Below are 19,915 nucleotides of genomic sequence, written 5' to 3'. Positions count from 1 at the left end.
GTGTATGCACACCTGGGTGCAGGTTCCTATGGAGCCTAGAATACAGTGTCGAATCCCCTGGAGTTGGAGTTTAGTTGGTTGTGAGCCACCTGATTATGGGTGCTGGCACCTGAGCTCAGGTCCTCTGGGAGATCAGTTTGTGCTCTTAGCTGCTAAACTAAGAACTTTCTCCAGGCTCTGGACTCTTATTTTATGGAATGAGTGAATGAATTTCAGGGCTAACTTAGACACAGATATAAATAGGCCTTATGAAAAGTAGCCACATGTGTTTTTAGAGCAGATCGCTTCCCCAAATTCTTACATTACTTTGGTTAGTTTGGATTTTAGCATTAGTTTGGTGAATGGTTGAATAGGTTTCACCAGCATCAGTTTGTAGAAAAGACAATTGCTCAAGATCATACTGCAGGATAGTGGTGAGTCTCCTGACTCCTAAAGTGTTCTCCTTCCTCCACCACAGAGTTACTTTGTAAAAACAAGACTCCAACTTCAACTCAACTAGAATAAGAATTAGAAAACACTTGGTGTCTTCCTTCCTGCATGAAGTGAGGACCAAATCTTTTTTTCTTTCTGCTTGAAAGCCTCAACACCCTTTACTCTGTGCCTGTGACTTCAGGCTATCTTCCTCCTTAGAACCCCATCCTTACTCTGCAAACATGGACAAGGACTAAGCATCAAGTCACCTTGCTATGGGCACTCCCTGATCATAGTCACCCAGTGTTGAGAACAGGTTTCTGTCCTGGGCCAGCTAGTCTTAAATAGTTTTTTGGACCTTGGCATTTCCTGCATTTCCCAGTGCCTTGCCTCTCTGCAGAGTCTGTTCACTGGTCATATCTCCACATCTCTCTGACACTGACCACTAATCTTTCACACCTCTGGAGCTAGCAGCTCAGCCATGTTCAAAGGATAGGATCCTCGTAGGCTTGGGAATTCTTCCTTCTTTCTGAGACTAGGCTAGCTCCTCAGGGCCCTAAATTGCTTCTGGCATAGAATGAATGACTTGGGCTGATATAAGGGCATCTGATGTCAGTCTCCAGTGCTCTGCTGGACCACACGGGAGCCTGAGGCAAAAAAGAGAGAAATGGGTCCTTATACGCATAACATTTCCTCTCATGATGTGAATAGTCCATACGGGAGCCTGAGGCAAAAAAGAGAGAAATGGGTCCCTATACATATTGACTAACATTTCTTCTCATGATGTGAATAGTCCTCAAATATGACTATATATAAAGGCCTTCCTTGATCACTCCACATACTATTGTCAGCTCCCATAAACCCACCCAGTAAAAGACCCAATGAACTGGGTCTGGGAATAGCAGGATGAGTAAAAACAACAGTCTCATTATATTGTTTGAAACACAGTCTATATTTAACATTTTAAAAAGTTATTTATTTTATTTTATATGTATGAGTGTTTTTCATGAATGTATGTAAGTGAACTATGTGCATGTAATTCCTGAAGAAGCCAGAAGATGTCGAATCCCCTAGAACTGGAGTTATGGATGGTTGTTAGTCACCACGTAGGTGCTGGGAACTGAACCCAGGTCCTCTGGAAGAGCAGCCAGTGCTCTTAACCAGTGAGCCATCTCTCCAGTTCCTATATTTAACATTTTGAAATATAGATGATTATTTTTTGACATTAAGTTTGATTTTTAAATTTTTGCATTAAAATATTTATTTTAGTTAATGAGTTTTTGAGGACCCTCATAAAATTTGCACTCCAGGTATTCTAGTTTTATTTCTGTTGCTGTGATAAAATACTCTGACAAAAAGAAAAAAATTGAGCTTCCAATTTCATGTCCTAGTCCATCACTGCAGGGGAGTCACAGCAGCAGGAGCTGGTCACATGGCATCCACAGTCCAGAGCAGAGAGGAATGAGTCATGCTCCTTTGCTGGCTTGGTCTACACTCTTAGACAGTGTAGGGCCCTCTGTCTAGGGAAGGCACTGAGTCTTCCTACATCAATTAACTTAATTAAGACATGCTCACAGGCCAACCCAATGTAGACAATCCCTCATGGAGACTCTTTAGAGGTGATAGCAGGTTGTGTCAAGTTGATGGGTAAAGTTCTCACACCAGGCAGTTGCCTTACTTGCCTTATCCTAACCCCAGACCTGTCAGACAATCCAGTGGGCCGTTTATGACTTTCATGAAAAAGTCGAATCTACCCCTTTCCCATTTCTGCTCCCTTGTCCTATGAACCTTTCCTATCCTACTATTCTGGGATTTTTTTTGGCCCTGGCTCCTCCCATTCTTTCTCCCTGTTCACTGCCGTGTTTATCCCACTGTTAGCTAACCCCTCTATATTGCCTGTAATTTTTAGGCTCCTTTCTTCTTCTCTTGGTCTTAACCAAAATCTAGTTCAATCCTCCAAAATATTACTTTCTCTGCTGTCTTTTATTTTCTCTATCCGAGGACCATTGGTGGAGGATGTGAAGGAGGAGGTGGTGGGTTCTCCTCAATATTTTCATGACCATCTATCTGTTCTTCTCATAGAGAACATCTTCCTTTGAGAGCCTGATATTCAGGTAGGTCTTTCCACCTTCTCCTCAGGGCCACCCTTTATAAATTGAACCTCATCCCTCCCATTCACTGAGGACCTTGAGACTGATTGATAGATACTGTTCTGACATCTTTCACTGGCTTTGGGATGTTACATAAGACGCAGTTAAGAGCAGCCTGTGTTTTCTTTGCATTCTGAGTTGAACTGAGAGTTAATCTGGCACCCTCCCACATATAGAATAAAATCTAATCTCACATGGCAGATAAACCTGACTGATTTGCTGCGGCCGAGTCTTCAGATTCCTCCTATTACTGTCATGTTCACATGTTCTTTTTCTGTTGTTGGAATAATATTCATCTTACTTTTTTGTTTGCCTAAATCCTTTTAAGAAACAACTGAGCCATCAAAAATCCACCTCTGAAATCTTTAGAATTGAAATGCTTCCCATGCAGCTTTTTTCAATAACAAATGATTCTGTTTATCTTCCTATGTTGTAGCCATTAGCAACATGTGGCTTTGTGGCTTTTGAGTTCTTAGAATGTGACTAGTATGACAGTAACCGAATACTTTTAAGTAACAGGTTTTTTTTTTTTGTCTTTTTGAGGTAGGGTCTCCCTCTAGCCCCAGCTGGCCTGGAACTCGAAATGTAGACCAGGCTGGCCTTGAACTCACAGAGATCCGTCTGCCTCTGCCTGTTCAGTGCTGGGATTAAAGACGTGCGCCACCACGCCCAGCTGCAACTGAATTATTTCAATTAAAGTTAAATGGCCTCCTGAGGCTAGCTCTAGAGCTAGGTGGGCGCACTCCTTGCTCCTGCACATTTTGTGTTGCTCTTGGCATTCTCTGCTGCTACATTTGTGGTTTTCCTTGTCCATTTCTCCCACCAGATGGCGCCCTCATCGAGGGAAAGGAGTGGGTTTGCAGTGCCTGTAGCCTCTTAAAGCCAGAGCGAAAAAAGAACAGCAGGGCTGGGCCTTCCTGGTAACCAGGTCTGTATCCAGCCGCAACTCAGGTTCTGCTGCCTGAGAGGGGCTTTTACCCACAGGCCACCAGTCAGATAAGATTCTTCCTAGACTCTCTTCTTCCTAGAAATGTAGGGCAGTGTGAAAACAAGACAATGAAACACCAACCATTACAAAAGAAATGTTGGATAAAATACAAAAGTTATCTCTTTGAAGGTACCAGAGAGCTACTAAGAAGTCCGGAATTGAGAAAGTGCCTTTTTCCTGCATTTTGGGGGAAGATGATATGCTCTTCACTTGTACTACTTCTACTTAGATCAGCTTAAATTATAATTGAAGATAATCATCTATTCATTTTTGGACTGATCTTGGTTTCCCTTTATCTTTCAGACTCATATTTCTTTGTGATGAATTCTCCCCAGAAAAACTATATTCCTTTCTGTTTATGCACACACAGCTTTATTTTAACCCACACTACAAATTACCTATGTATTTGGCTTGGGTCTTGCCCTTTTTCATTATTTTCCAGCATGTTAGCTCTAAAGAATTGGTTTTGACTTGCTGGTTCACAAAATATACACATTTTCTTTTATATAATTGTTATTATTCTCAATATAGATATGTCCTTTCAAGAGATTCTCCCAAGGCTTTGAAAACTTGAACCTCCAATTAGCATATGCTACTCTGATCTAGTCATTTAACCTAGCTATTGGATTTAAAATAAACCATGCAATTAGCCTACTGGAAATTATAATTTTTTTTGTCCACTCCTTGTTCTTCATGTTGTTTTTGAGATAGGCTCTTGCTGTGCAGCCTTGATTGGCTTAGAATTTGCTATTTATACCAGATTGACCTTGAACTTGTGGTAGAGATGTAGCTTGGTTGGTAGAGTACTTTCCCAGCATGCTCCAAGCTCTGCATGTGATCCCCAGCATTGGATAAGGCATGATATATGTGTATGTGTGTGCTTATTGTTTCATGTAGCCCAGGCTGTCCTTAAATTCATTATGTAGCCAAGGATAACCTTGAATTCCTGCTTCTCCCTCCCAGTTGCTGGGATTACAAGCCAAAAGATTACTTTGGCTAGGGCTGTAGCTTGGTAGTAGAGTGCTTGCCTAGCATGTGTGAATCCTGGGCTTGATCCTCAGTACCACAAAAAGAATAAGTAAATAAATAAATAAATAAAGATCACTCTTCATTAAATAGATCCAGGACCTGTTGAAGTGGTTGATTCTAGGGCTGGGGAAAACAAAGTGCAGGAGAAGCCTGATACATCTTCTTCTTCGGTTTTTCAGAGGATAACTTGCAAGAAGGAATCAGTTATTTCTTTTCACCATGTGGGTTCTAGGGATCAAATTCAGCCCATCTGACTTAGGAAAAACACCCCAACCACTGAGCCATCTTGCTAGCCCTGAACCCAGTTCTCAGGCTATCTGGGATCTGTTATGAAGAATTATGTATCTTTTTCTTTTTTTAAGTTTGTGAGACTCTGACTCAGAACTCTGTCACTAATCAGATTTGATGACTCTGAATCAGTGGCTGGAAATGACTTTTTGGGGTATACAATTCCTTAGTGAATCATTTCTCCAGAATTGCTATTTTCCCCTCTAGATTCTGAGACACCCAATTTCCGTTTCCTTCTTTCTTCATTGATCACTAGCTCTTCATTTCCTTTGTGCATGCTTCTTCCTCCAGCTTCCCATTTAAGGGAAGAATGCTCCGGAGCTCAATCCTCCTCCATCTACACTCCTCATAACTAGTTTTTCCAGTCCACAAATGTAGAGCCATCTAATTCAAATTTTAATTGGTAGCCTAGATTTCTCCTCTGCTTTCCAAGCTTAAATATGCACATTTTGAGTTAACCTCTCCACTTAGGTGTCTAGGCATAGTAAACTTAGCATGATGTTAGAGCTATTGATTTTCCCATCACCCTCCTGGTCCCTCTGTTCCCACAAAGCCTTCCTCATTTGAGTCAGCAGTAGTGTTATCTATTATTTTTAGTTTTGTGTCTCTGGCTAAAAACCTTAGAATCCTCCTCAATTCCTTTTTCTTTAAAGTTCAGTGCTAATCCACCAGAAGTCCACTCCCTGCTCCTTTAAAAGATAGCCCAAAACCTACTGCTTTTCTTTCTTCTTTTTTTTTTTAATTGCTACTGTTGCAACAGCCTCCTCCCCGATCTTTTGTTCCTTACTCTTTCTCAATATAGTAGCCAGAACAAATCTGTTTGAAGTACAAGGTAAAAAAAAAAAAATTACTCATTTGTACTGGAGAAATGGCTCAGTGGTTAAGAGCACTGATTGCTCTTGTAGAGGACTTGGGTTCAGTTCTCAGCACCTACATGGTAGCTAACAACCATAACTTCAATTTCAGGGGATCTGATGCCCCCTTCTGGTCTCTTGTGGGCATTGCATGCATATAGTGCACATATGTACATGCAACCAAAATATCTATATACATAAAAAATAAATTAATAAAACATTTAAAAATATTTATTTAAATCACTTCCATGGTCCCCCAGAACAATCATCATGGAACCCAAACTCTGCATCATGACCTACAGGGACCAGTGTGAGTCTATCCTTAAGAAACTCTTAGATCTCATGTTTCCCAGTCTCCTCCCATTCACTCAACTTGTACTAGTTTTGTATTGCTATTATTGTTACAAATTATCACAAACAGCTAGGTGTGGTGGCCATGCCTTTAGTCTCAGCACTCAGGAGGCAGAGGCAGGTGAATCTCTGTGAGATCGAGGCCAGCCTAGTCTACATAGCAAGTGCCAGGCAAGCTGGGGCTACAGGGAGACCCTGTCTCAAAAAGACCCCAAAACAACAACAACAAAAACAAACAAACACTCAAATTACCACAAACTTTAGTAACTTAGATAATATGTATTTCTGTATAGTCTTGAAGGTCATAAGTGCTGAAATCAAGATATCAGGAGGACTGTATACTTCCTGGAGGCTTTAGTTGCCTTTTCTAGTTTTGAAAGTCTACCTAGAGTATTTCATGAGCCCATTGTCACCTTGAAAGCCAGCAGTATAGTATCTTTGCTCTCTTTCTGTGTCTCTCTTGCCTCCCTTGTGGTTACATTAGTTCCAGATAGATAGGATTTAACAACATCTGCAAAGTCCCTGTTGCTATTATGGTAACAATCTTGGGTCTTAGGGTTTAGGGTGTGAGCATCTTTTGGGAGGACATTACTCAGTCCCTACCACAGCGCCAGCCTTACTGACCCTTCTAGTCTCAACCCCAACCAATTTATTCTCTTCTCACAACTTTTTATTCCTCCTTCAACTTGAACCATCGTCGCCATTCATTGATTCTTGCTCAAATACCTTTCCTCAGGTGAAGCCTTCCCTGAGCATTTCATAGAGTGAAGGCCCTCCCTCCCCACTCCCTTCCCTTCTCTTCCTTTCTCCCTCCCTCCCTCCTTCCTGTGTGTGCAGTATATCTGTGTGTACACACCTTTTGGGCATTCCTGTGCTTCGTGTGTGTGTGTGTGTGTGTGTGTGTGTGTGTGTGTGTGTGTGTATGTGTAGGCCAGAGATCTTCCTCCATTGCTCTCCATCATTTATTTATTTATTTGGTCTTTTTGAGACAGAGTCTCCCTGTAGCCCCAGCTGGCCTGTAACTCCCTATGTAGACCAGGCTGGCCTTGAACTCACAGAGATCCGCCTGCCTCTGCCTCCCCAAGTGCTGGGACTACAGGCATGTGCCACCACGCCTGGCCATTTGTTTTTTTTAGGCAGAGTCTCTTACTGAAAGTGGAGCTTGCAGATTCAGCCAGGCTGGCTGGCCAGAGGACCTGTGCCCTTCTATTCTGCCCCTCCACCAGTGCTATGGTTACACCTATGTACTGCCATGCCCAGTCTTTTCTGTATGTGCTGTGGATCTGAACTTTGATCTTCATGTTTGCCGTTTCTCTAGTCTGCACTATGACTCTTTCTTATGCCACCTTTTCCTGTACTTCATAGTTCTTGTGTCTGAAAATGTGTGATTCAATATTAGAGGGAACATTTCCCTCTTACTCCTTTGGTTTTCAGGAAGATGGCATTTTCCTCAACACTCCACCTCTACAATGGGAAATAGGTTAACTGGGGAATGAGTTTGAGGAGGAAGAGGACATGAGTCTTTCTGTTCTTTTCCCTTCAGGGATCTGCTTGCCTACAGGGATTCACTTCTCAATTGCTTTGGGCCATATACGGTTATAGAATGTGTAGATTTCTCTTTTTCTTTCTTTTTAAAAAGTATTTTTATTATTTTTTTTGTGTATGTGTGTATTGCCTGCATGTGTGTAAGTGCACCCATATTTAGCAATGACCATGGAGGTCAGAAGACAGTGTTGGATCTCCTGGAACTGGGGTTACAGATAGTTTTAAGCCACCATGAGGTTACTGGGAATTGAACCTGGGTCCTCTGCAAGAGCAGTCAGTGCTCTTAATTACTGAGCCACCTCTCCAGACCCTAGATTTCTCTTTCTTAAGTGTGTTATAAGATGTTATAGAAAGATTTAGAGGAAAGGTCACTTAATTTGAATTTAGAATCAACCTAAAAATTTAAAAACATTGTTGGAGGGGCTGAGAGATAGCTCAGTGGTTAAGAACACTTGCTGTTGCTGGCAAGTCCTGGGCAGAGAGGAGAAGCGGTTGGAGATGCTTGACATTTGGCTCTAACTGGTTGAGACATGATGGAGTGAGCAAGGGATCACTTACACCTGAGACGAGCTACTGAACAGCATGTGCCAGAGGAAGTCCAGGTCAAACGTAGAAGGACAGGCTCACTGAGAAACCAAGGGTGTCACCTGTGCCCCCCTTGTTTGGGGCAGGGCTTCTAGATGTTGCCAGTGTACAGCTACTCTAGTTAGCCTGTCTGGGAAGTTTCTTGTCTCTGGGGATTCTCCTGCCTCTGCCTCCTATCTCTTCATATGAGCACTGGGATCACGATCTACGGTACCACATCTGGCTTTTATGTGGCTTCTGAGGATCTGAACTTGGGTCCTTACACTTGCATGGCAAATGCTTTATCCACTGAGCCGTCTTCCTAGTTCTACAGAATCTTTTATTCCTTTATTATTTTTAAAAACCATTTTTACCAATTCTTTGAGAATTTCATACAATGTATTTTGATCACATTATCCCCTAACCCCTCCTTCCAGATTCACTCCCAGCTCTCTAACTCCCAAACTTCGTGTCCTCTTTATTTTCTTAAAAAAACAAAAACAAAAACAAAAAAAAAACACTGATTCCACTTTGTGCTGTCCATATATATGCTCCTGGGTGTGGAGTCATCCACTGGAGCATGGCCAATCTACCAGGAATCACACCCTTAAATACAACAAACTCTCTCTTTGCCAGAAGCCCATCATCTGTCCATAGCTCCTTAGTTATGATGGAGCTCATAAGCCCCTCCCCCATCCATGCTGAAACGTTGACTAGTAGCCCCAGCTGGTCTAGAGCTGGTCTCACTATGTAGACCAGGCTGGCCTTGACCTCATAGAGATTCACCTGTCTCTGCCTCCTGAGTGCTGGGATTAAAAATGTGCATCATTATGCCTGGCCCAGAAAGATGTTCTTTATGCCACTGTCTTGAAGTGTTCCCTCTATTTTTTTCTATAACAGTTTCAGGTCTTACATGAAGGCAGAAATCACCCTCTGCAGAGGATAGTTTCTGAGACCTTGAACTAGATGTGCTAGGGACAGGAAGCAGAATCATGCTTGGTGATGACTTTAGCCACTAAGTGTTGGGGTCAGGCAGGGTGCTCAGAGGCAGCAGGGCAGTCCACCCCAGAAACCAAGCTGGATCAGAGCAGTAGTCAGCTGAAGAGGGGAAGGAACAGTGTAGCTTAAGAACTCTACTGTGACCACTGTCACACCACAAGCTTGAACCTAGTCACACCCGTGTCCTAGTTACCGAGCCAACCAAAATGGTTTAAGTCCTAAGGTAATGGAGAGTAAATTCAACATGACCTCATCCCAAAGGGGGTCAGTTTTAATTTTTATTGTATTTTTGGAATTGAAGTTTAGGCCTTCAAGAGAATAAGATGAAGCAGATTGAGGTTAACAAAGAGGATGAGAAAAACAACTCGAAATGAGCTATGGGGAATTCCATTAAAAAATGTGTTTGAGTCTCATCCAAAAATGATTATATAATGGTTGTAAATAGAAAATAGTTGTAAGAGAAAGAATTGAGTAACTTTCTATTACTTGGCAATGTTTTAAATTTGGCTGCATCTGACACCGGTGGAGGAGGTTGGTAGGAAGGCAGCCCATAATTCTAAAACTAAATTAAAATAGTTCTTGAGGCATCTGAAGATTTTGATCTTGGAGGGTAATTGTTTCTTGTTTCAGCTCACTCAAGTCAGTGAGCAGAGTTAAAAAAAAAAAAAAATCATTGCCGGTTGCGAAGCTTTATCCTCCAAGCAGTGGGTTTTGGCTCTCCTTAGAGCCATTTAAGAAAAATCTCTTCCAACATTTCTGCCTCTATGTAGAATGGTGCAGTATAATTTAAATTACACAGCCCTACCCTGTGCATTTGGGGGGTGTCCAAGGATACCAGCAATTCATGGTCGTGACGTGCAGTGAAGGACGCACGGTGGGACATCCCAGGAGAGCTGTTTCCAGGACAACAGTGCATGTCATTTTCCTTTCGTAACGATCACCCAATTGATCCTGATGTTTTTGGACTATGCCATTTACTTCAGCATTAAATTATAGGCTTTTAAAACCAGACCATTGTGCCTGGAGATCGAGCGCTTTCTATTACTCACCTGCCATGGCTTGGGAAAGTCATCTGAGGAAATGTGATGAGATCACTGGGGCAGCCCGCTTTCAAGGCTAATTATTCCAGCACACTCTGTTGCAATGTTATTTTTAACTGACCAAATATTAGCTTTTTCTTCCTTAAGGCCACTTGAGTCCACTCAATTTCCCTGACTGTCAGAAACACAAATTGCAATTTAATTTTTTTTTTCCTTGTTTACTGGGAAACTGTAACCCTCACATCCACCCTCATTTTCTCCTTTTTGGTTTTTGGTTTTTTTTACAGAGTAAGGATTAAAATAAGATCACTGAAAGATGACTTTGCAAGAGTAGGTGGGACACATTTTCAAGTGACTGAAGTTTTGGTGGTGAAGACTGCTGGGAGGGATGGATTCTATTCCTCTGGGACAACAGCCTCCTTCATTTCAGTGGGGGCTCTGCTTCGGTGTGTTCTCAACCCAGCTGTCAGAGTGAGGTTGGAAAGACATTAGTGAATCATTCCATTTGCTGTGGATTGAATGTTGATCTCCTCCCTCAAACTGTGTGTTGGAAATTTTTTTCTTTTCTTTTCTTTTTCTTTTTTTTTTTTTTCTTTTTGAGACATGGTCTCTCTGTAGCCCCAGCTGGCCTGGAACTCAGCTATGTAGACTGGGCTCGCCTGGAACTCGCTATGTACACCTGGAACTCATAGAGATCTGCCTGCCTCTGCCTCCCAAGAGCTGGGATTAAAGACCTGCATGACCAAGCCCAGCCTTGTGTGTTGGAAATTTAAACCTCAAATCCATTCACTAATGGAATTTGGAAGTGGGGAATTAGGAAGGAAATTAGGATTAGATGAGGTTCTGAGGGTGGGGCCCCACAACGGTACACGTCACTGTATAAGGAGGGGAAAGGATTTGGTCAGGGTGTTTGCTAATCTTGCCAGGTGATGCTCTCTGCCCCATTGTTACACAGCACTAAGTTCCTCATTATGTTCTGGGTGTGGTTGTGCACACCTTTAATCACAGCACTTGGGAGCAGAGGCAGGAGGATCTCTGAGATCAAGTCTGGTCTCCATAGTGAGTTCCAGGCCAGCAGGGTACCTGGAAACCAAACCAAACCAATGAAACAAACAAAAAACCCCAACCCCCCAAAAATCAACCCCCAAACAAAACAGAAACAAACATGCAAATAAAAACAAACAAAAAATTACCCAGTCTCATTTTTTATAGCAGTAGAAAACAGACCAAGACATCAGTTCTCTACCTGAGACTCTCCATGATGTCTGTCAATATATCAGTTTATAAGTTCCTTCCTGCTCTGTCCTCCTTTCCTTCCCTGGCCTGTATGGTGCCACTTCTCTCATTCCATTCCCACCATAGACTTCCTTATCAAGGCTTATTGAACAAACTGTGCATGCCAGCACATTGTCCTTACTGTCCTTTCCCTAGAACCCCGCACCCCCCATCCCTGTCCCCAAGTTGTCTGCATGATTTGCTCTTTCATATCCTTGAAGCTTCTACTTGGTGAGACCCTCCTTGACTACTCTATTTGATATTTCCAGCAACTCCACCAACCTTGGCTTGTACTTTCCTGTATCCCTCCTCTGCTACTTTTCTCCATTTCAAGTTTTCATCTATCTTACCATGTGAATTGCTTTTTAAATGTTTTATTAATATCAGTCCTCTTTGCTAGAATCTAAACCCCAGGGAGGCAAGATGTGTGCATTTTGTGTACTGGGATTTCAGCACTGCTCAGAAGAGTGCTTTGAACGAATCAAAGAATATGTTGCTTAGGTTAGAGGCTCAATTCAGGAAGTCTGTCAGAACTTCGTAACACCATCTCTTAATACTCCCTAGAGCCTCATTTTTCTGGTAGTGGGCTGGTAACTGTTTAACACCTGTTCTTCAGAAAACAGACGAGCCCTGACTGGTTAATTTCTATGATGTAAGTACTTCTGTAGAGTCTGATTTGGGGCTTGCAGTGAGATATTATTGAGGAAGAGATGCTCAGAAGCACACAATGTGCTAATCCTACCATAGAGATAAAAGCAGGTGCATGTGACTAAAAAGCATAGATAAGAGTTGAAGTAGTAAAACAATTAGGAAGCAATGGGATTTGAATGCTTATTACCTGTGTGTGTGTGTGTGTGTGTGTGTGTGTGTGTGTGTGTGTCTTTTTGAGACAGGATCTCCCTATAGCCCAAGGTAGCCTGGACCTTCTATGTAGACTAGGTTGGTCTTGATCTCATAGAGATTTCTCTGTGCCAGCTTCCAGCCTGCTGGTTACTTTTTTTTTTTTTTTTGGCCTTTTTGAGACAGGGTCTCCCTATAACCCATTACTTTAGTTTTTAAATATAATGTACTTCGTGCTTTTAGAGCTTAATTCTTTTTTTCTTTCTTGCTATGCTAGGGATTAAGCCCAGAGCCTTGCACATGCTAAGAATTCTACCATATAGCTACATCTCCAGACATTTAATTAAAAAAATTTATTTATTATTTTTATTTTATGTGTATACGTGTATTGCCTGAATGTAGGTAAGTGCACCCATGTTGCACAATGCCCATGGAGGTCAGAAGAGGCTGCTAGATCCCCTGGGACTGGAGTTACAGACAGTTGTTAGCTGCTATGTGGGTGCTGGGATTTGAATCCGGTCTTCTGCAAGAACAACCAGTGTTCTTAACTGCTGAGCCATCTCTCCAGCCTCAGACATTTAATTTTTAGCATGCTGTGCTTAACAAGCATATCACATAGTTCTTGAGAATTTAGAAAGTGGCCCTTATAAGACAGCATATCACAACACTGCTTTCTTACCAAGCAGTCCCACCATGCCAGCGGCCACTTGATATAAAAGATAAAAGATAAAAGTGGCCTTTTATCTTTGCCCAGGAACATACAGTTCTGTAGCTATTTTCCAAACTGGAAATTCTTAAATCCTTTTTTTTGATCACATAACTTTTTGAAAACTATGGACTCTTTTCTCAGAAAAATGAACATATATGCATATGTACAAAATATTATAAATAGTGCCCCTATATCTCATGACTCAGGTCATGGCTCAGGTCAAGATGAGGCCCAGGGACCCTAGGTTAAATAAACATCCTGGCTTTACTCAGATCCACAGCTCTAGAGAACTTCTATCCCCATTAGTTGCTGTATGCTTGCTCCTTCCTCCATGCATGATAAGACTTGCTCCTGGACAGTGGGGCTAAGAGCATCTCTGCTTATGCTGTCTGTCCCTCAGCTTACTCATGTCTGTCCCTCTCCCAAGCTGAGAGTTAACTTTCTCTCCGAAGACTTTGTGAACTCCTGGCATTGCCTGAAAGGTTCTACCTTCTTTAAGGCAGTTTTCCTAAGGCAGTTTCCGGTCATCACCCTGCCCCAAGTGAGGTACTGTCTAATAGTGTTGCCTCATCCTTTCATGCTGGAGTTCTATCCCAAGGGAATTTCAGGAATGTCTCTCAACTGACTCCCATGGCTTCATCACTGATAGTGGTGGTGGTTAATTTTCCTTTCTGGAGGCAGTGTAACACAGTGTTATGCACACAAGCTTCTAGAATATTGACTTAGATTCGAGTTTCAGCTCTGTGACTATACAACTTTGTTTTCTTATTTTTCTTTGTAAATTGAGACATTCACAATTAAAATTTTGTGATTCACATGCACAGTTCAGTGGGTTTTAGCATGTTCATAGTGTTGTGTAGCTGTCACTATGTCAGAACCGTTCTCCACTCCTCAAAATGAAACCCTGGGCCCAGGAGCTGTCAACTCTTCATGTCTCTCTTCTTTACTTCCTAACAATGCAGAGGATCTACTTTCTCTCTCCATGGGCTGGCTTGCTGCCTCCTCCTCCCCTCCTCCTCCTCCTCCTCCTCCTTCTCCCCCTCCCCCTTCTTCTTCTTGTCTTTTTGAGACAGGGTCTCTCTGTAACCCCAGCTGGCCTGCAACTTGCAGACCAGGCTGGCCTCCATCTCACAGAGATCTGCTTGCCTCTGCCTCCCCAGTGCTAGGATTAAAGGTGTACACCACCACACCTGGCTGGCCTTGCTTATTCTTGACATTTCATATAAATGGAAACATATGAAAATCTGGTTTATGTTTTCAAGGTTCACATATGGTGTATCAATGTTTCGCTCCCCTATATGGCTGAATGCTATTTGATTGTATAGATATACCACTTTTTGTTTATTCATTCTTCAGCTAATGCAATTTTTTTAGAGGAATTTTCTGTGTTCACAGATGACAATATTATATTTAGGAAATAGCAAAGAGTTTACTAAATCTATTTGAATTAATAATGAAGTTGAGGAAAGTAACTGGATACATGATAATTATATAAAAACAAACTGTAGTTCTGTGCAAAAGTGAAAATTCTAAAATGAAATCAAAGAAACAGTTATGTTCATATTATAATAAATACCACAATATTTAGGTATAATGTTGCCAAATGAAGGAAAAACATGAACACCAAAAACCGTAACATGTAGCTTGTTTGGAAATACCTATGCATGATCATTGAGTTCCCCTTTGTAACCTTGAAGTTTTCTGTTTCTTCAAATATAAATTGACGCATGATAATTGGAAACAACCTAGAGTCACTATGAAAGAAGGAACCTCAGTTGAAGAATGTTCTCCCTCAGATTGGTCTGTGTGCATGTATGTGGGGCATTGCTTCTATTGTTAATAGATGTAGGAGGGCCCAGCCCACTGTGGGCAGTACCCTCCCTAGGCTGGTGAAGCAAGCCAGCGAGTGAGCCAGCAAACAGTTTCTCCATGGTTCTTGTCCCCAAGTTCCTGCCTTGAGTCCTTGCTCTGACTTCTCTCAGTGATAGGTTGTGATATGGAAGTGTAAGCCAAATGAATTCTTTCTTCCCCAAGCTGCCTTTAGTTAGAGTGTTTTATCCAAGCAATAGAAAAGTGGAGAAGTAGGGTGTTGCTCTGATGGACCTATGTGTTTTGGGGTGGATTGTGGAAGCATTTGGAATGTGATGAAAGGAGAACCCTCATTCCCTGCTGGTGGAATTGCAAACTGATGTAGTGTGGAGAATTTTCAACTAAAAATAAATCTATCATACGATCCAGCTATACCACTCCTTGGCATATACCGAAAGGACTCAATAGGAATACTTGCTCAACCATATTTGTTGCTACTCTTTTCATAATAGCTAGGAAATGGAAACAACCTAAATGTCCTTCAACTGATGAATGGATAACAAAAATGTGGTACATTTACACAATGAAGTTCTAGTCAGCTGTAAAAAAATGAAACCATGAAATTTACAAGTGAATGGATGGGACTAGAAACTGCTACACTGAATGAGGTAACCCAGACTCAGAAAAACAAATGACACATGTTCTCTTTCATTTGTGGATACTAGTTCCAGATCTTTAGATGTGAGTATATATCCACAGGAGCCGAGAAAGTATCAGGGAACCATGGGGGAAGAGGGGAAGAAGGCACTCAAGAGAGAGAGGTAATAGGACATATAGGTGATGTGAAAAGTCATAGAGAAATAGACGATTTCACGAGTCTCCTGAAAAATACCCATATAATATATATGTGAGTGCCTGTGTATACCTGAAGCCTATATAACAAAAAGACACAGTGCCAGGCAAGGGAACCCCTCTTTGAGTTGTTTGTCAGGGTATTCTAAGAGATTCCCACAATAATAGAACTATTGCCACAGCCCTTGTATTCCCCAAAACTTGAAGGCAAGACCCTATTCCTGAAGATAAAGCATTCTTTGAACACAAGACTTGGAATAAATGAAACTTGAACTGATTTGGCAGTCTCCTTCCTGAAGACTAGCTCATATTGTTCCCTTGCAAGCTGCCAAGGGAACAAGCCAATCAATGGTCTTACCCAGCTATAAAGTCTATGAACCACAACAATGACCAGCCCAGCAAATGATCTAATTGGTGCAATAGTACACTTTTTTCTTGGGAATAATCAACACCTGTCTAATTGGACTTAAGACCTGCTAAGAGGAGGGACTCATGTATGGTATTGTAAACATGGCCAAATACACATGGTTGGAGAGGTCATAGATCCTAGAGAAGACTTACTACTGCTACTTTCCTAGACCAATGTAATTTATTACTATACTCTAGATATATATCCTTTTTATTTTACTTTTATTTTTTTATGTGTGAGTGTTTTGCTTGCACGATATGTGTGCAAAACCTGTGCAGAGGCCAGAAGAGGGTGTCAGACACCCTGGAACTGGAGTTATGGATGGTTGTTGGCTGCCATGTGGGTGCTGGGAATCAAACCTGGGTCCTCTAGAAGAGAGGCTAGTGCTCTTAATCACCGAATCATCTCTCCAGTCCCTAAATATGTATCATTCTATTCAGAGACAAGCATATCTCTCACCACTCATCAAAGAAGCATCTTTTTGCAACAGATGTGGGACTACAAAGTTCCACAACTGGTTAAAATGCAGAAATTAAGTGACTGTGGGGTTCCTAGCCCTAACTGATGCATCTACAATGCAACTAAGGCTTAGGGAATGTTGCGGAAGAGGGGATGGAAAGGTCGTAAGAGCCAGAGGAACAGGATGCCTGCTGCTACTTAATGCATTCTAGACATGATAGGGAAGCTGTATCCAAGAAATCACAAAATCTGCTTGACATGCCAATGTGGATGGAACAATTTTCACAGGATCATACCTCTAGATAAAGAGCTACAGGCAATCAATGAATACTGAAGGAAGGAGAATCAGTTTTCTGATCAGGACTAACAACTCCCTGATAAGTTATATAATCCCAGGTGGTCAAGCTTAAACACATGTACATATGAGTACCACAAAATGGAATCAATGCATTATATATATATATGTATGTGTGTGTATGTAATTTCATAAATATATGTATACATAACAATAATAGTCAAAGCAGAGGACAAGGAATTGGGAGGTGTTGGGGGGAGACCAGGAGGAATTGGAAGGGGACTGGAAGGGATATAAATGATGCAAATACAATACTCATGTATGAAAATTAAAGAAAATTATTATAAAAATGTTAGCTGAGTGTAAGGCAGCGTAGCATGCCAGCAAGCAGCTTTCTGTTATGCTTCAAGCTCCTGCTTTGGGTTCCTGCCCTGACTTCCCTCAATGATGGACTGTAACTGGTTAAGGTGAAATAAACCCTTTCCTCCCCTATGTTGCTTTTGTTTTATCACAGCAACAGAAAAGCAAAACGAGAACAAAAGATAACATGATCTTATCTCCCAGGATTCTTGTAAAGACTTAGGACCACCATGTAGGTAAAGCACTTAGATCAGAACCTGACACAAAGCAAACTCTGAGTATGTAAATGACATCATAATATAACTCACTATTTCTTCTAGTATATACACAAATGTACCCTTAATGTTGCCAGATGGTAGGTGACAAGTAAATGCTTGCTGATTAAATACCATATAAGGAAACTTTAAATTATTTCAGGGAAGAGATGGGACTTTCAAACTCTTTTTTTTTTTTTTTTTGGTCTTTTTGAAGCAGGGTCTCCCTGTAAGCCCCAGCTGTCCTGGAACTCACTATGTAGACCAGGCTGGCCTTGAACTTACAGAGATCTGCCTGCCTCTGCCTCCCAAGTGCTGGGACTACAGGCGTGTGCTACTACGCCCGGCCCAAGCTCTTTGACACCTTAGTTCTGGATACATGATAGGTACAATGTATTTTTAAAATGATGTAAGTTTACTTTTTAAAATATTTTATTATTTTTTAAAAAAATTTTATGTGTATGTGTGTATTGCCTGCATGTAGGTAAGTGCACTCGTGTTGCACAATGCCTGCGGAGGACAGAAGAGGCTGTCGGATCCCCTGGAACTGGAGATAGGGACAGTTGTTAGCTGCCATGTGGGTGCTGGGATTCGAACCTGGGTCTTCTGCAAGAACAGTGTTCTTAACCACTGAGCCATCTCTCCAGCCTGCAAGTTTACTTTTAACATGTAAACAAATTTGTATGTTATAAGAATCCTATGTTAGTTTAACATTGCTGTGACAAATACTGGTGAAAGGAGGAGAACTTCACTTTGGTGTACACTTTCAGAGAGTTCCAGTCCATGGTCAGCTGGCTCCACTACTTTTAAGCTGGGTAAGGGAGAAATATCATGGAGGAAGGGCATAAGTGGAGATGCTCACCTCATTGGGGGGGGGGGGCGGCAAAAGGGAAAGAAAATAACTGGAAGAGACCAGGTCAATATACCTCTCAAGTCAGGTGTGGTCGTGCTTACCTTTAATCCCAGCACTTGGAAGGCAGAAGCAGGAGGATCTCTGTGAGTTTGAGGCCACCCTGGTCTACATATTGAGTTCCAGGCCAGCTGGGGCTACAGGGGGACCCTGTCTCAGAAAGATAAAGAAAAGACGCACCCCTCAAGGATAATCCCCTGACCTTTCTTTGGCCAGAGCTCACTTTCTACCACCTCCCATCCACGCTTCTCTCATATCAGATCATAATCTTCATGATTCAATCTCTTCAGTGGTTACATCCACCAGCTGGGGACCAAGACTTTCACATATGAGTCTTTTGGGGAGACATTTCACATCCAAGTGCTGTGGTGAATTAACTTACTAGTGGATTATTTTCTATTTAAAATTTGGCCTAGGTGAACTATAAAACTGATTTTCAACTTGACTGTTTTGTTTTTTCTTTCTGTACTGGGGATTGAACTCAAGGCCTCATGCTTGCTAGGTAAGGGCCTTACCATCAATCTAAAGAGCCCCAGCCCTTTAAAAAATTTTTATTTATTTATTTATTCATTTTTTATTTTATATGTATGAGTGTTTTGCCTGCATGTATATAAGTGTACCACATGCATCTAGTGCCTGTGGAGGCCAGAAGAGGGCCTCAGATCCCCTGGGTCTGGAGTTATGGACAGTTGTTAGCCTCCATGTGGGAACTGAACCTAGGTCTTATGCAAGAGCGGGCAGTGCCCTTAACTGCTGAGCCATCTCTCCAGCCCCCTGTTTTTTTTTTTTTTTTTTTTTTTTTTTTTTTTTTTTTTTAAAGACAGGGCCTTACTATGAAACTTCAGCTGGCCTGAAGCTCACTGTGTAGACTAGGCTAGCCTTAGAGTTGTGTTGATCCTCCTGTTTCTGCTTCTGAGTACTGAGATTATAGGCATGTGCCTCCATAGCCACATCCTGTTCCAACCTGAGTGCTGTGATAGTCAGTCTTCATTGTGAACTTGACTGATTTTAGAATCATCTAGGAGACAGCCTCTGGGTGTATCTATGAGGGAGTTTCCAGAGAGGTTTAATTGAGCAGAGAAGACCCACCCTAAGTATGGGTGGTACTATCCATGAGCTGGGGCCCTGGACTGAATAAAAAGGAAAAAGTGGTGTGCTGGAGCGATGGCTGGCTCCGTGGTTAAGAGCACTGGTTGTTCTTGCAGAAGACCTGGGTTTGAATCCCAGCACCCACGTGGCAGCTAACGACTGTCTGTAACTTCTGTCCCAGGGGATCCGACAGCCTCTTTCGACCTCCGTGGGCATTGAACGACACGGGTGCACTTACCTACATGAAGGCATAACACTCATACACATAAAAAATAAAAATAATAAGATATTTTTTAAAAAAGTCTTGCTGGGCATTCACGAAAGTAATCTTGATACTCAGGAGGCAGATGGATCTCTGAGCTTGAGGCCAGCCTGGTTGACATAGTGAGTTTCTGGCTAGCCAGGGATACACAGACCCTGGCTCAAAAAAAAAGC

The sequence above is a fragment of the Nannospalax galili genome, unplaced genomic scaffold, assembly GCF_000622305.1.
Source record: "Nannospalax galili isolate Female #2095 unplaced genomic scaffold, S.galili_v1.0 scaffold334, whole genome shotgun sequence".
Lineage (NCBI taxonomy): Eukaryota > Metazoa > Chordata > Mammalia > Rodentia > Spalacidae > Nannospalax > Nannospalax galili.
Note: the sequence above shows the minus strand (reverse complement) of the source record.